Here is an 18336-nt window from a genome sequence, read left to right as displayed (position 1 = left end):
TTCTTAGACTGTCCGTCAACGGACTAGCGATTTCCGAGTAGCTGGGGATTTAGTTCTGATAATATCCGGTTAGACCTAGGAATGCTCGTATATCGGTCTTAGTCACAGGTCGGCGGTACTCCTGAATGGCTTGTACCTTTGCGTCCAGCGGCCTTTGGGCTCTCCCTCCGACAGCATGCCCTAAGTATTCTACCTCAGCTTTTCCAATCTGGCACTTCTCAGCCCTGATCGTGAGGCCGGAGTTCTGCACCCGGGTCAATACTTCCCGCAGATGACGCAAATGTTCCTCCCAGCTGTGCGAGAAAACCGCTATGTCGTCGAGGTAAGGAAGCGCAAAGTCTTCCGTCCCCCTGAGAACACGATCCATTAAGCGGGAAAAGCAAAAGGGGGCGTTTTTTAGCCCAAAGCTCATAACGAGCGGTCGGAAGGTACCCATGGGTGAGATAAACGCCGCGTAACGGCTCGCTTTTTCTGTCAGGGGCACTTGACAGTATCCCCGCATTAAGTCTAGGGTTGACACATAGGTAGCCCGGCCAACCGTCTCGACTCTTTCCTCCAAATTAGGAATTGGGTACAGCTGGTCGCGTGTTATAGCATTTAGCCGGCGGTAATCAATGCAAGGTCTCGGGTCCTTGCCAGGCACCTGCACCAGCATGAGGGAAGAGGTATATTCACGGTCTGACGGAACTATAATCCCCATCTCTAGCATCCGTTCTATTTCAGAAGCTAAAATTTCCTTCTGCCGCGGAGAGACTCGGTAGGGCCTAGAGCGAATTGCTTCGTCTGATGTCAGCTCAATGTCGTGTTCTATGAGATGCGTTCTCCCTGGCTGGTCCGAAAAAACAGCCTGGAACTCGCCCAGCAGTCGCTGCAGGTCCCCCCGTTTCTCTGCACTCACGCTCTCCTCCATCCGAATCCTCTCGAGCAGGTTTTTGAAGGGTTGTGATTCGGTCTCGCCACCTGGAGAGACAAATTCTGTTTCCACTTCTTCTGGTACTTTTAGTGCAAGGTAGACAAAGGCTCCGCGTTCTCTGTAAGGTTTCATGAGATTCGAGTGATAAACTCTCGTTTCCTTTCTCCGGCCTGCCATCCTAACCACATAGTTAACGTCGGATAGCTTTTCAACTACTTCGGCAGGCCCTTCCCACTGAACAGCGAGTTTGTTTGCCCGTGAAGTAGCTAAAATCAGCACGTTGTCACCTACAGCAAACGTACGCTGGCGCGCGTTTCAGTCATAGTACCGCTTTGCTATTTGCTGAGCGGACTTTATGTTATTCGCTACCATCTCCTGACACGAGTGAAGCCGATTAAGCAAGCTCAGCACTTACTCCACCACGGTAGGATCGTCGCCGGTTCCCTCCCAGGCCTCTCTTAACATCCGAAGGGGGGATCTCAGCGATCGCCTGTACACCAGCTCCGCCGGACTGAAGCCCGTGGCCTCATGCGGCACCGAGCGGAGCGCGAATATCGTTGCTGGCAGGCAAGCTTCCCAGTCCTTATGATGCTCATAGCACATAGCTCTTAGCACGCGCTTCAAAACCGAATGCCACGCTTCGACGCTGTTACTCTGAGGGTGCCTGGCCGAGCTATGAACTTTGCGTATTCCCCATTTTTCCTGGAAGGTAGTAGTCAGTGCGCTCGTGAAAACGCTTCCCTGATCGCTTTGTAACTCAGCCGGAAAGCCAACGCGGGAAAATGTCGACTACAGCCCGTCAACAATGCCCACCGAGTCCACCTCCTTGAGCGGAACTGCCTCGGGGAACTTGGTCGCCGGACAGATCATAGTTAGTATGTAGCGGTAGCCCGACTGAGTCACTGGTAGAGGACCGACTACGTCCACCACCAAACGACGGAGGGGTTCGCTAATCACGGGCACTAGCTTCATCGGAGCCTTCCTCAAATCCCCTGGCTTTCCGACACGCTGACAGGTGTCGCAGGAGTTTACAAACTGCTCGACATCCCTGAAGCAGCCAGGCCAATAAAACTCATGTAGAAGCATAGCTTTAGTTTTCTTCACTCCAAGGTGGCAAGACCAACCCGCACCATGGCACAATTTAAGGATGCCTGCGCGGTATTTCTGCGGCACCACGAGCTGATCAAACTGGACCCCCTTTGAGTCCTTGTAATATCGATACAACACTCCGGAACGGTTACGGATCGTAATGTTTTTCATTGCTACACTTTCTTCGCTTGTCCAGCTGGATAAATCGCGAAGTGTAACGTCCGCCGCCTGCTCGGCTGCAATCATGTCTCTATCGAATTTGGCCAGATCCAAAAAGGGTTTCAAGCGTGGCTGCGCGACATTTGACCCGACCCCCCCCCCCCCCCCCCCTGAGTCGCCCTGCGGCTCAGAGACTGGTTCCTTGCACTCGGCGTCGCATCTGTTCCTGCCGCGAGCCTCTCCGCTCGTCTCAGAAGCATCGCCTCCTGGGTTTGCCCCTGCCTGACCAGTCATGGGAGAGCCTTCGTTCTTCCTACGATTTACTTCAGCTGCAATCTCGCGAGCCTTCGCACGAGTGAGCGCCTGGACTGTTCGATCGCCAAAACTACGACCCTCTTCCTGGAGCATCTGCTCCGACCGATTTGAAAAGAGGTGCGGAAATTTTTCCGGCAGATTCCGTGATACCGCTGCCTCCATTTCCAGAACGCCAAACGGGCCCTCTATTCTAACTCGTGCGATCGGCAAGCATGCGCTATTCTCTTCGGCCACCTGCCTAATCCCTGCACATTCCCCAGTAAAAGCTCCGTTCACGTACGTGGGGTGGATTACGTCTATGGTGACCGCGGAGTCCCTCAGAACCCGGCACGGTTTTCCATTAACCTGCATGTCTTTCAGGTATGGCTCTAGCAAGCGCATGTTCTCATCGCCCGCCTCCACCAAGGAGAGAACGATTTCCTGCTTCCTGCAAGAGCGGGCGAAGTGACCGGGCTCGTGACAACGGAAACACACTGGTTTCTTTCTGGCTTCAAAAGCCTTATCCCTCTCTTTTTCGGTCGCCCCCTTTGTGTGGTTGCTTGATTCTGCTTTGTGGCCCTCGTTTCGCTCCCAGTTGCGGCTTGCTGCCCCTCCTGTCTGGATCGGTGGAAATTTTTTTTCTACTTTGGGGCTTACGGGGGCACGCGCACCCTCTGCTACGCGCTTGGCATGGAACTCTTCGGCCAGCCCTGCTGCACTTTCTAGGGTTTTATTTCCCGGCCTGTCCTGCACCCACACGCGCATTTCTTCCCTCAAAGAGCCAAAAAACTGCTCCAGGCTGATCACCTCTATTACTTTATCGTGAGTTCCGTAAGCCTGTTCTCCCTTTAGCCATTCCTTCAGGTCTGCCTTAAGGTTATACGCAAAATCCGGAAATGACTGGTTAGGCTGTTTTCTGGCTTCCCTGAAGCGGCGCCGAAAGGCCTCTGCGGACAGGCGATACTTTTTTAGGAGTGCTGCCTTTATTTTAGTATAGTCTGCCGTCTCTTCTTTTGCCAGACGAGCGAGTACTTGGGCCGCCTCACATGGAAGAATGGTCAGAAGTTTCTGCGGCCAAGACTGGGTCGGGAACTCGCAACTTTCACATGCCCGCTCAAAGTTCACGAGAAAGAGCCCTATGTCCTCTCCAAGTTTGTACGGTTGCAAGAGGTCCTTTATTTTTATTTTTGATGCTGCCTGGCTTGCCACTGTGTTCGGCACCTCTAGCCTATTGCGTTCTGCCTGTGCAGCCTGAGCTATCTGTAGATCGAGCCGTTTTTTCTCGATCTCTCTTTCATGCTCCCTTTCCTGCTCTTCGCGCTTTCTTTCGTGCTCTTCGCGCTTACTTTTTTCTTCATCCTCTCGCTTCTTTTGTTCATCCTCTCACTTCTTTTGTTCGCTTTCCTTCTCCAACTCCTCCTTAATTAGCTCCCAACATTCTACTATCTCCTCCTCGTCCGCGCCGAAATCCTCAATTGCCCTAATCAATTCAGGCTTTCTACGGATCGACCCAAAATCAATTCCCAATTCCCCGCATACGAGAACTAGGTCTGGTTTGCGCAGCTTCTTCCAGTCCATGGCTATTTATGCAACGGTAAGTCTCTACTCACGTGGTCAGAGGAGCCCCGGCTGCCCCTTATACCAACCTTCGATTACCTAGGCTAACAATCTTCCAAAGTTGTAAAACCTGGCAATGCTCCAAGAGAAAGACCGCGCGCTTACCATACCAGAGTCAGGACCAGGCGCAGACCATCCCACCGCTGCCAACCAGTTGATATGCTTGGGTATCGGGACCGAGGTCTTCACCGCATGACGATGAACTCTGCAGACGAGGGCGGGAAGCCTTCAGGAGGGTTGGTAAACTTGAAGGTTTATTTATATATTTACAAGAGAAGCCTGAATTGAATTTCGACGCCTGAATTGGGAACAGTTGGAAATAAGAATAAATGGAGAATACATAAATAATCTGAGATTTGCTGATGACATTGCCTTGCTGAGTCACTCAGGAGGTGAACTGCAAATCATGATCAACAAGTTAGACAGGCAGAGCAGATCGATGGGTCTAAAAATTAACATGCAGAAAACCAAGGTAATGTTCAACAGTCTAGCAAGGGAACAACAGTTCACAATTGGCAGCGAGAGCCTAGAAATTGTGCCGGAATACGTCTACTTAGAGCAGGTAGTGACAGCTGATCCGGATCATGAGAGGGAGATAACTAGAAGGATAAGAATGGGGTGAAGCGCATATGGCAAATTCTCGCAGATCATGAGTGGCAGTTTACCAATTTCCCTCAAGAAGAAAGTGTACAACAGCATAATCTTACCGGTACTCACCTACGGGGCAGAAACGTGGAGGGTAACGAAAAGAGTTCAGCTTAAGTTAAGGACAACGCAGCGAGCCATGGAAAGAAAAATGATAGGTGTAACGTTAAGAGATCGGAAGCGGGCAGAGTGGGTGAGGGAACAAACACGGGTTAATGACATCCTAGTCGAAATCAAGAGAAAGAAATGGGCTTGGGCAGGGCATGTGATCCGAAGGCAAGATAACCGCTGGTCTTTAAGGGTAACGGAGTGGGTTCCAAGAGAAAGTAAGCGTAGCAGGGGGCGGCAGAAGGTTAGATGGGCGGATGAGATTAAGAAGTTTGCAGGCAAAGGGTGGATGCAGCTGGCAAAGGATAGGGTTAATTGGAGAGACATGGGAGAGGCCTTTGCCCTGCAGTGGGTGTAGTAAGGCTGATGATGATGATGATGATGATGATGATTTACAAGAGAAGCAGGGAGACCAAAAGTCAGAGATGAAGTGCCGTGAAACCAGCCAAATCGCGGCTTAAATACAGTGGATATTCCCTAGGCACCCAGCTAGGGAAACAGGTGGCTGATCAAGCGTCCAATGGGCAGACACACTCTTCATAGTCTCTTCCTTAACCCCGTGACCGCTCCGCCCCCACAAACACGTGCACAGGAGATAAGGAATCCTGGCGCCTTGAGGTCCTGGAATGCTGTTTCCGACCGGTTGACCAGGTGCATAAGGTCGTTGGCTTAGCAGGCGGTGATCCCCTCCGTGGGAAAGAGGCGTCCTGGAATGTGGTTTCCGACGGGTTGACCATGTGCATAAGGTTGTTGGCTTTGTAGGCGGTGATCCCCTCCGTGGAAAGATGCGTCCTGACGGCCCCGGGCATTCCAGAGGGTAAGATGAATCAGCCGTGTCCGCCCCCGCTTTGTCTGGCTGCGCAAGTGCAAGCGAGCGAGGCGGGTCCGGCGCCTTTGTTCGGTTCTTTCTGCCGGTCCACGTGAGGCCGCAGTTCGGGAGAAATGCCGCATTCCATACTCCGGACGAAGGGATGAGAGGCCTTTCGTCACAGCTCACCGTCGCCAGGAGCCGTTCCTAATCCTCTTCTCAGGACGACAGCACCTTTGGTCAAACATAGTTCGATGGCGCCTGCCGGGCTCGTCTGTTCCCGCTGTCGGGGACTCCGATCACAACAATGCTTTGCGGGGCAGCCCTGCGGCAGCCACCCTTCGAGCCCACGTGGGATTTCTTGCTCGTTGAAATTTGGCGTTTCTTGCCGAGCTGTCTTGTTCTTGCCTAACGCTGTCGTCCAGCCTGGGCTGTTGGCTTCTTTTTCGGAGATTTCCTCTCCTACCACCTTTTCTACTTCGGCCATATTGCCCCTCTTCGTCGGGTTAGGCCTAACCCTACCTGCGCCTTGTGTCGCCGCGGCGTGCTCTACACAAAAAGTTCCACGATTTTTGCACAAGGGTTACTCACCGAAGGAAGTGCTCAGTAGAAACCGTGTCGAATTGCGTGCATTTCAGCGATAGGTGACACAAAAAGCTGACCGAAAACATTTACGAAGGCGGGGGCCAATCTGTCTGCGTTCGCACTCGCTCGCTGCCACCGCCCAAATCACCAACGGTCTTACAGAGCGCACAAGCCGCACCCTCACCTACGTGCCATGTATGTTTGCATTGGATCACCGGAACTGGGATGCCGTTTTAGCTTTCGCCACCTACGGATAAAACACCACGAAGCATGATGTTACAAGGCGTTCCCCTTTCTACCTGCTACGTCAGGATGCCGCGCTTTTTTCTGGACACTATCTTGCCCTTCTCGCTCCACGTAACACACCCAAGTAGCCCGTGTGGCCAGTCTCAAACGTTGCCACCGTCGGCCACCCTTACTGCCTCGAGGACCAGCTTCTTCTGCCACCGGGGAAATTGTCACGTGCTACAAAACAACCGTGGTAGAAGAGTTGAGGCTGAAGACTGGCGAAAACTGGACTTACTGATGCATTATGGCACTAAAAGGTGCCAGAATGCACCTTTTAGTGCCAGTTATAAAAGGAGTTATACCCGATGCACTTATACATGAAGGGAAACGGCTAAATGACAGCCAATAAGCTGACGCCTTAAATAGTTTTTTCGGACAGCAGGCCGGTCACAGTGATTACTCCAGTGCAAACATTACATCCGATGCTTAACAATTCCTCTGTCAGACTGCTATATGCCATTCACTGTTCGTTTCTCCGACGGTCTGCACAGAAGTATGCCTTTTTATTAAGTCCATAAAAAATAGAAAATCCGAGGATATATGTGGCATGCAGGTGCTCCATGTGAAGCACGTTCCTGGCATAATTTGTCCAGTCATTACTTTCATACATAACTTGATTTTGTTCATGGGCGTATTTCCCCAAGCAATGCAGACTGCACGTGTCGTTCCTACATTTAAATCTAGAGATCGTAGTCTTTTCGTCAACTATCAACCAATCTCGATACTACCAGAATTTTATAAAGGTATGGAAAAATAACACACACGAAAATGGGATCGTTTTTTCGCGTCATAATATTCTGCTTGATTATCAACATGGTTTCAGGAAGCATCTATCAACAGAAACAGCACTTTTAACTCAAAAAGAATTTATCATTGAAGCATTCACCAAGAAACATATGGTACTGGGCATCTTGTCGATTTTTTCTGAGGCATTTGATCTTGTCAATCACACTATCCTTCTTTTAAGATTGCACTGATACGGCGTTCGTGGAACACCACATGCGCTTCTTACATCATACCTTAGCAACAGGACACAATATGTCAAAATCAATAACAATAAATCTTCTTTGCAATCCGTACATACCGGGATGCCACAGGGAAGCATACTCAGACCGCTACTCTTCTTTATTTATATAATGATATGACACACTGCACTCAGGACGTAAAATTTAATTCCTATGCGGACGACCCCACCATTTTCGTAACCGGAAGTACGCAACCAGATGTAGAGGAGCGAGCAAATATGGCCCTTGTAGACTTGGATGCTTGGGTGAAAGCAAACCATTTAAAAATAAGCACAAGCAAAACAAAACCAGTTCTATACACTCAAAAAGGGAATGAACTTCCGGATGCCTTGAGCGCACGCTAGGGAACAAAAAAAGTTGAAATTGTTAACTCTGTGAAAGTACTCGGAGTGGTCTTTTCAAGGCACCTTACATGCAACGACCACATAGATTACTTACATTCGAAAGTTGCATCAGCAGCTGGCGCCATGGCCTGAACAAGATACTTGCTGTCATCTAAAATAAATCTCTTGTTATATAACGCAGTTGTGCTACCGCTCTTACAGTACTGCAGCTTAGCCTGGTGCACCACAGGGGTAACCAACTTATCCAAATTGCACTTGTTGCAGAAAATAGCATTACGGTATGTCGCGGATGTGTCCTACTCTCATCCAACGAAAGAGCTTTTCTTAGAATATAATGTCCTCTCTGTGTTCTCATTTTTTAATTACAATATAATCGTAGCTTATAAATATTTCATGAAATCTAATGTAAGTATTATCGTAAGCCGTGCCGAATTAAAAGAAAATATCCGAGACCGCCAAATCCGACACAAAGAAAAATATCTTGTTTCAGTGCCTCGCACGCATTCATACACTCAATCATTATGCTACAGTGTACCGAAACTACTGAATAAGTTGCATGCAACTAGATTCGATCAAGTTTAAGAGTCAAATCGCTAAATTGGTCTTTTTTGCCGCAAACAACTGTTGTGAACCTAGTGTTGCTTTGTAGTTAGGACGTTATCTTGATGTATTTCCCATTTTAAGACTGAGTTTTTAGGATGTCTCTTTTCAGTGTGTGTGCTTTGCTGCGAGTATAATTTTCATACGGACAAAAGTAATATTATGAAATTCATTGATGTATAAAATTGTGCACGTGTTTCCAAACTAATCTTCCTCCTAGCTGTTGCTCTTCCAATTATTGTAGGGGGCCAGGGTCTTGTCAAGTTGTCTTTCACAGCTTTTAGTCCTCACCCCTTTGTTTTCGACGAAAAGAAAACTAAACTTGACGTTCTCTTGGCTGCCTGCTCTGTTGCCCCTAGTTCTCCCGGCATTCCTCTTTAAATCAATCAAATCTATCTGTAACAGTATAATTAACATCTAACTATTGATTTTTAGAGGGAAATATATCAAATCCAACGGACATCGATGCTTGCAAACCAACATATTTATTTGACGAAAGGGCAGAATATAAACCTCTCGCATGGTGTACGCTCACTGAGGCCCCATAGCTGGCAGATACCACTTCGGCACGGGCTACTATTCAGTCTTCAGCGATTTGACCGGCCTTAGAATCTCTCCTGGAGTACATCCAAAAGGTCATTTTGTCCGTGCATCGTGCACTCTGTGGAGGAGAGGAGGATGGTCAAAGTACAGATGAAGAAGGGCTGGTATGCACAGTACTGGAGCTGCCTCGAAATGAAAGCTCACCAACTGCACTGACTGACGTGCGCGTTAAAAGCTTTTAGTTTAATAAAAATCGTTCTCTCGTTCTCAGAGCAAATCTACATGCACGCACCATATACAAGGGACTGCGTCTAGATAACACCTGTAAGAGCTGACTGTCTCTTATACTGGCCCGTATCTTCTTTTGGACTCAATCTAGACGAGCGCCATTTTAAAACATCGCTGAAAAGCATCTCGTAAAAGCACCCGTTTTCGGAAAGAGTATTACTCCACCGATAATTTTGAGAAAACATTTACCATTTATGTCGCTTTTTAGGGGACGGCATTTAATTGATGGCACGGAAAGAAAACTTTTAGTGCGTACTATTCAGAATTCTAGAAGCATGTTAGGGATAGTTTTCACAAGTATATTAGTGAATGTAAGTATTCTAGGCCTCTCCGATCTCCTAACCTGCCTCCATGAACCTTCTTCCTAATTTTTTTTACAGACTAGTTAGCTAAGTGAAGATTTCGAGCTTCGATAAAGAAACCGCCGCATCCTACCTAACCGAGGTGCCGCAACACGTGGCTAACGAGGAATTTTCCAGTTGTAACGTCAGTGGCGCAAGAAGCTCCGCAGATCTGCAACAAGAGAAAGACAGATAGTCATTTGAAAAAACTCTCAAATTGACATGCTGCAGAGAAAGCGATAGCAAAAACGAATCGCGCCGCACACATTCGACGTTTTTCTTCTTTCCCGTAGTTATAATTGCCGTTATGAACTAAGACTAACCCTGGGGGCTTCCTACTAAGCCAGCTGAAGTATGGAATGAGATTTTCATGTAATAAATAATCTTTTTCATATTGTGCAATGATACTTACTGCAGAATTTGACCGAAGGAACAAAATCAATAAACAGTGAGCGCCTTCTGCTTTTCTTTAAATCGTACTATTGTCTATTTCTGGAGATTACCGGTCCCATTAACAAGGAAATGGTTTTGTTTTATTGCAACAGAGTTCTATTAGTTTTGTGGACCTCATTCTAACATTCCATTCGACCTCGATGATCTTGAATCACAAGTTGTGCTGCTGGTTGTAGAAATTCTTTGAAATGCAATTCAGTGGAATCTGTTCCTGATATACGATCAGTTAATCGGCCATTCCTTATGATGCGCGTGCGCCTTTGAACAATTCGATGATTCTTTCGTGCACGTCAACGGCGCTTGTTTTCCTCGAGGCACATCCCAGCTCCCAGCAGAGCGCCCCGATAGGTTTTCACTCATTCCTCATCTACTCATTACGTTTATCTCATGTTAGGAAGGAGCAGCAAACGTTCCAAAGTTAAGTGCGAATTTTGGCCGCTAAGCATGAGGCAACACAAAAGGAGGGAAGAACGCTCAGATGCAATACCTGAAACAGAAATCACAAAAGGTGCGTTCAGCAACGACAGAAGATTGTGTGCGGGAAGCCCTCCAAGTTGTGGTTCGAAATAGGTTTCTTGAGCAAGATAGGTGGCTTTTACGGCATAGTAACACCTGTACGGGCAAACGTCAAAGACGAGGCGAATCGTAATAATTTTCTGATTAAAAATTTCGAGCAGTTTGTTTTTAACTATTTAGGCGCGTTGCCAGAATTACAGATTTGCATTTGGCTATGAGCAATAGCCGCACAGGTTTTAAAAAAATAGAAAACAGGATTACGCTCAGCACTGTGCACAACACATTTTCACCATCTGGCACGTGACTCGAAAACTGCACGGTTTAGGAGGACGCTTAGCTATGAGAGCGAAAGTGAACTCGGAAACGCGCGTGACACGTTCCCTCTTTGATTCCGCCCTCATCCCATCTTGAAACTGAAAAGAAATCTTTCTGTACACATGGTTGACCTGAAGACCTGAAAACCTCTTTGCGGTTGGAGCTGTTTTCATCTCCAGCAAATCTGAGGGACTTCTTAATGCGATGCGAACCCAAACGCTAGCCACAAATTGTCCACCGGAGCGTGAACGAGAAAAAAATTACAATTCTGCGCCCGTTGCAACAAAGAAGTCAGATATCACCTCAGTCGCACTCGAAATTGCAAACACAAAGCTGTACTAGTTGGTGTTTCACCCTTTAATGATATGCTTAGCCCTTACAGTACTTATTGACGGCCTGTTTCCCAAAGGATAAATTAGAACTTAATCTGGCAAAAGCCGGCAGCGATCATAATCTGTCGTCTACTCTGGGCTGACCTTTAGTTTTTCCATTGATTAAAAAAACTTCTTCGACAACACTGCCTCAGTGTTCGACTTAAGAGCGCTAGCTACGGGAGCTTCAGGTGTTTACATTGGTGTGCTCAGCAAACATTAGAAGACATGTAACTTTGGTGGCCCAAGCAGTGCCATTTATGAATTTTTCACGACTATTCCAATTTACAGCTACATTCGCTATATCTGGATATATTTCCTACGTGTACCAGTCAATAATATTTATACACATGTGCAATAGAAAACGATGAATTTGCTGACACAATCCAGAACACTCTGCGACAAATGGTTCGGTCGTGATGGCCGTCTGATGGTCCTCGGAATGCACGGTTTAGGGGCAGAAAAGTCGTCCTTGCGAATCGCACAGATATTGTGGCCTTTACCTCAGTTAGTACTTTTAGCCTCCGGAATATGCAGTCATTTGACACCATTTCGAACATTCTGCGTAAAATGCGTGGCACCACAATTATATATAAATAGTCGTCCCAGGGAGGAGGGGGGCCGTCCCACTCCGATGGCCGATATATGGCATATATAAGCAATATATTGTAGTGAATTATGATGAAGGCGCATGAACTATGATGAACGCGGGTATGTTTCTTGCATGGCAGACGAAGCAGTTAAAGACGAAGTGCCGGCGCGTGGCTCCTGATCTCTGGCTGTGTAAACTGCACTTCTGCTGCATCCCGCTCAGCGTTTTGTGAACGGCATGGCCGGGTTCACTGGTGCACGAACCCTATTTCATTTGGTGGAGCTGACGGTCATCTGACGCCCTGGACCTTCGCAGCCGTATTCTCCCGCCGACCACCATGCCTGACTGAGGACTCCGTGCCCAGTTCTGCCCCACCCACCCCGACCATTCTGTGGGCTGGAGCACTGCTCCAGCGTGATCCCACTGTCTTCAGCGGCAACGACGTGGCCATGACGTCGAAGATTGGTTGGCGTCCTACGAGCTTGTGAGCATCCATAGCAAGTGGAGTGATGCACTGAAATTCAGTAACGTCTTTATTCATCTTTAAGACACAGCGAGCCTATGGCTCCGAAACCACGAAGCCGACATCAGCACGGGGTCAGCCATCAAGACCAATTTTTCTGACGTATTCGGCAGGCTTGCGGTTCGCAAGCCGCGCGCGGAACAACGACTGCGAAGCCGACCGCAGCTGCCTGGCGAAAATTTCACCAGCTACATGGCTACATAGGACGTTGTTGCACTAGTGAGCCCGTCGATACAGTTCGCATACAGCCGACCGGGCGGCAGCAGAAGCGCAGTTAGTCTACACAGGCAGAGATCTTGAGCCGCGCGCCGGCCCATCTTCTATAACTTTTTCGTCTGCCATGCAGGCAACGTAAGGCGCGTTCATCATAATTCACTAGAATATATATATATATATATATATATATATATATATATATATATATATATATATATATATATATATTGTCACAGGCCAGACGGAGAACAGTCGTAGACGTAGAGGGGGACCGCAGAACGGCCGAGATTTTTTAATCGCCCAGAACAGAGCCAGCTCGAGCGCGCCTCACGCGAACGCGACCACTTCGTCCTCGTCACGGCTCAGCGCGCAGGTAGCTCGAGCCAGGTCCGTGGCATTATGGATAGCTGTTGCAACCGATTACCTGACGCGTTACGCCGAAACGCAGGCTCTCCCTCAAGGCACAGCGTTCGAAGTTGCGCACTTCTTTATGCGTGCAATAGTGCTTCGACACGGCGCTCCGTCCGTCGTCATCACAGACCGAGGGAAGGCATTTACAGCTCAGCTTGTCCACGACATCTTTGAGCTGAGTCACACCAGCCATCGAACAACGACAGCATACCATCCCCAAACAAATGGGCTCACAGAACACCTGAATAATACCTCGGCCGTTCTGCGGTCCCCCTTTACGTCTACGACTGTTCTCCGTCTGGCCTGTGACATCTGGTGGAGGTGCTGGGTATGTTAGGAGGCATGATAGGTTGCAACATGCCAGGCGGTTTCAGAGGCGGCGTCTTCCTACGCTGGCACTCACGGCAGGTCCGAATATATCGCTTCACACATGAGGCAAGGTTGGGCCAATAGTAGTTCTACCGCACTCTGGCAAGTGTGCGCGTGAATCCAAGGTGCCCAGAGGTCGGCTCGTCGGTGGAAGCTTTTCGGCAATACGGCGTTCGGCGGCCTCGCCTCCAAAGGTCGCCTGTTCTAGTTTTCCCGGTGCGGGCTCGAGGACCCACGCTGTGCACCAGGTCCATAACCGGACTGATGAGGCGACGGATGGCGAGGTGAGGGCGATCGGGACGTTCGGCGCGGAGGAGGTGGTGAACCACGCCGGCGGGTGACGTATTCGTCAAACTCCTGAGGCTGTTCGGCATGCCGCGGACGGGGACTACCCGCAGACAAGCCTCGCAATCCCAGAGGCCGATATGGACACCGCCGGAAGATGTGACCGGCCTCGCCACAATGGTAACACAGGGGACGTCGGTCTGGCGCACGCCAAATATCGGTCTTCCTCGGCGCCTGTCCTCGAGCTTGCCAGTAGGGAACCGGCTGCTCGGCATGTACTGCGACTACCGAAGGGGCATACGGTGGCGCGCAGGGAACCGGCGCAGGACGGCGCAGCACGTCCGCATACGTCGCTGGCGGCCAAGCAGCTGGCTGTGGTGGCGGCTCTACTGGAGCGACGGGCGATCTGAGCGCCTGCTGAACTTCCTCCCGAATGGCGCTAGTCAGAGAGTCCACAGGAAAAATCCCCTGAAGTTTCTGCAGCTCCTCACGGACCACAGAACGCACGATGTCCCGAAGGGAGCTTGTATTGGCCCCCGAAGCAGCATCCAGGGGGTGTAGAGCCGAGATAGGGTTTAGCTGCCGGTCGTAGAAATTGTACCGTTGCTGGAGCGCCCTCTCCATGAGCACAGCCTCGGAGAGGAACTCGGCGACTGTTCTGGGCGGGCTTCGCACAAGACCGCAGAACAATTGCTCTTTCACGCCTCTCATCAGGTGTCTGAGCTTTTTCTCTTCCGTCATGGTCGGGTCCGCTCGGTTGCAGAGGCGCGTCACTTCCTCCACGTACATCGCTACGTTCTCGTTTGGTAGCTGAATGCGAGCGGTCAATTCACGCTCGGCCTGTTCACGGCGATCGCTGCTGGTGTAAGTCTCCAACAGCTGGCGACGAAAGTCCTGCCACGTCGTTAGACTCGTCTCGCGGTTTTTGTACCAGATCCGAGCGGCGTCTTCTAAGCTGAAGTAAACGTTCCGGATCTTAGCACTGTCGTCCCAGCCGTTGAAACGCGCAACGCGCTCGAACTAATCAAGCCAGTCTTGGGCGTCCTCCGAGTATCCGCCGTGAAAGGGCTTCGGGATCCGGGGATTTTCCAGGCTCACAAAAGAAGCAGGTATGAACGGGGCGCTGTCTGACCTTGCTGCCGTGGTCGTAGCCATGGGTGCGCTCTCTTGAGGCTGGAGTCCGAATTCTGGAGACAAGCCGCGGAGCCTGCGGCTGACACGATGGACGGGGGTTCGCACAAGAGGCACCGGGCTTGTGCTTCGGCTCTCCGAGGAAGGATGGAGCATCAGCCGAGAATACCCAATGCTCACGAGACGTCATTCTCGGTCTCGACTTTCTTCGAGAAAATGGTGCGACTATAGACCTTCGAAATCGATTGGTTACATTTTCAACTGAACTCGCTGCCACCAAACCCGCCCCCGAGAATTGCAGAGCCGCACTGCGTATATCCGACGATGCCGTAACGGTGCCTCCACGGGCGAGTATTCTGGCTAGGGTCACTTGCGACGCGCCACATTGCGGACAACGTGTTGTTGAGCCAAATGTCTCTCTTTTGCTCACCATGGGTGTTTGCGTAGCAAGAGGGCTCGCCTTTCTATCTGACGGTCGCACTGAAGTCCTCGTGACCAATTTCAGTAATGAACACCGCCATTTATTTGATGGCACAGCCATCGCCCACGTCGACCCCGTCCAAGAGGTGGCTGAGTGTTTCGCATGCCTAGAAGACACGCCTGGTGAAGTTGACGAAGAGGCAGTACGCGCCGTTCACATAAACGAGGACCTCCCGCCCGCAGAAAGGCAGCAATTGCAAGAATTGTTGCTGCAGTTTTAGGATGCTTTACCTCGTCGTCTAAGGTACGTCAGACGCCCATCACTAAGCATCGGATAGTCACGCACGATGGCGCGCGCCCAATACATCAACAGCCTTATCGCGTATCTCCCCGAGAGCGGGAGGCCATCCAAACGCAAGTGAAGGAGATGCTCAATGACGGCATAATCCAGCCATCGAATAGTCCCTGGTCGTCTCCTGTCGTTCTCGTAAGAAAGAAGGATGGCACGCTGCGCTTCTGTGTGGATTACAGAAAACTTAACAGCGTAACAAAAAAAGATGTCTATCCGCTACCTCGTATAGATTATTCGCTCGACAGACTGCGCCAAGCAAAATACTTTTCTTCGGTAGATCTGCGCAGCGGATATTGGCAAATAGAAGTTGATGAGAGGGACCGGGAGAAAACCGCCTTTATCACCCCGGACGGCCTCTATGAATTTCGTGTGCTCCCCTTCGGACTCTGCTGTGCTCCAGCAACGTTCCAGCGAATGATGGATACCGTTCTCACCGGCCTTAAATGGCAAACATGTCTAGTATACCTGGATGATGTAATCATTTTTTCAACAACGTTTTCGGAACATTTGCAGCGGCTCAGAGTGGTGTTAGAAGCCGTCCGATCAGCTCATCTTACTCTAAAGCCGCAAAAATGCCATTTTGGATTTACTGAATTGAAGTTTCTCGGGCATGTCGTCAGCTCCGAGGGCATCCGGCCAGACCCTGACAAAGTTTCTGCCGTCGCGGACTTCCCGGTTCCCACTGATAAAAAAGCCGTCCGACGATTTCTAGGCCTTTGTTCGTACTACCGACGTTTCATAAAAAACTTTGCTAAGCTGGCCAGTCCTCTGACGCGCTTGACACGAGATGAGGAGCCATTTTTGTGGCGTGCCGAGCAGCAAACTGCTTTTGACGATCTACGACGTCGGCTACAATCACCACCAGTACTAGCCCATTTTGACGATGATGCCGCCACTGAAATTCACACGGACGCCAGCAACGTCGGTCTTGGAGCGGTTCTCGTCCAGCGTCCGAACGGTGTCGAAAAAGTAATCGCTTATGCTAGCCGTGCACTTTCCCGTGCAGAGTGTAACTACTCTACAACTGAGAAGGAATGTTTGGCCGTAGTATGGGCCATCACAAAGTTCCGCCCCTATCTGTATGGCAGGCAGTTCAAGGTTATTACTGACCACCACTCATTGTGCTGGTTGACAAACTTCAAGGACCCATGTCGCCGCCTAGCACGTTGGGCATTACGTTTACAGGAATTTGACTTCACGATCATCTACAAGTCTGGTCGCAAGCACACCGACGCTGACAGCTTGTCGCGTTCACCCGTGCAACCTTACGAAGGTAACGCAGAAGACAAAGCATTCCTTGGTGCAGTCACGTCGTCCGACATCATCGCACAACAACGTGCGGACGACGAGTTGAAGCTGCTCATGGAGCATCTAGAAGGTCACCATCCCTCGATACCCTCCCACCTGGCTCGTAGGCTGCCATCCCTATGTCTTCGAGGCGGAGTGTTGTATAAGAAAAACTCCGCCTCCAGTGGTAAGAGTTACCTTCTGGTTATACCAGCCGCCCTCCGCCACGAGATCCTCCTCGCCTGCCACGACGAGCCGACCTCTGGGCACCTTGGATTCACGCGCACACTTGCCAGAGTGCGGCAGAACTACTATTGGCCCAACCTTGCCTCATGTGTGAAGCGATATATTCGGACCTGCCGTGAGTGCCAGCGTAGGAAGACGCCGCCTCTGAAACCGCCTGGCATGTTGCAACCTATCATGCCTCCTAACAAACCCAGCACCTCCACCAGGTGTCACAGGCCAGACGGAGAACAGTCGTAGACGGAGAGGGGGACCGCAGAACGGCCGAGGTTTTTTAATCGCCCAGAACAGAGCCAGCTCGAGCGCGCCTCACGCGAACGCGACCACTTCGTCCTCGTCACGGCTTAGCGCGCAGGTAGCTCGAGCCAGGTCCTTGGCATTATATATATATATATATATATATATATATATATATATATATATATATATATATATATATATATATATATATATATATATATATATATATATATATATATATATATATATATATTGTTCCTATCTGATACACTGTGGTCACGTGGTAACTATTTTAATCAATTTGACCTTCATTGCAGACAAACGCGCCTCCTTGACAACCATAAGTAGTAGGAGCTAACGCTCTTAAAACAATTACGCTTCGGTTTTGATAATGATAACGGCAGGATGAAGCCCGCAGATATTAATTACGTGTGGAAAAATGCTTAGTAGAATTTAACACAGTAATCTTTTACACATTTCTTATTGCGTCGAAATTTCAAGGAAATGAGTGCGAACATTATGAACGCGACAATAAGTTACTAAACATTGGTGAGAAATTTTGCTAATATTGAACATTTATTAAAGCAATAAAATTCTCTAAAATTCCCCACTAGGTTCTTTTCCTTTGCTCACCACAATTTCTTCTAGCTTCTTCTTTTCCTCTGCCGTTGCCAATTCGTAAGTGCCCTGCAAATTTAAATCGTTTAATGTCACTTTTTATGCGTTAAAAAGAACTTCAACGATTGTTTATTTATTTTCCTCACCTACAGCGCATTTAGGGCATTAAAGCGGTGATGGATTTGGTGATGGTGATGGTGGGTAGGGGGGGGGGGGTTGATACATGCTGCATAACACGACTATATTAAGAAAACCAAACGTAGGTACGTCAGCTACAAAATACCAGAAAAGAAAAACAAACATCGACGCCGTACAGGTGCCTATGCAGAACTAATTGTAAATAAAGC

At 49.3% G+C, this 18336-nt stretch overlaps 1 long non-coding RNA gene across 1 annotated transcript; it reads right to left on the bottom strand.

Moving 5' to 3' along the window:
* Positions 1-9003: 9003 nt before the first annotated feature.
* Positions 9004-18058, bottom strand: LOC144119438 (uncharacterized). The gene is made up of 3 exons (XR_013312368.1): positions 18005-18058; positions 9742-9819; positions 9004-9136 (listed from the first exon to the last, which is right to left on the bottom strand). It is a non-coding gene; the product is annotated as an uncharacterized LOC144119438 (long non-coding RNA).
* Between the last annotated feature and the right edge of the window lie 278 nt (positions 18059-18336).

This window comes from Amblyomma americanum, chromosome 2 (assembly GCF_052857255.1).
Source record: "Amblyomma americanum isolate KBUSLIRL-KWMA chromosome 2, ASM5285725v1, whole genome shotgun sequence".
NCBI lineage: Eukaryota > Metazoa > Arthropoda > Arachnida > Ixodida > Ixodidae > Amblyomma > Amblyomma americanum.
The sequence above is the reverse complement of the archived record's forward strand: the minus strand, read 5'-3'. Positions and strand labels throughout refer to the sequence as shown.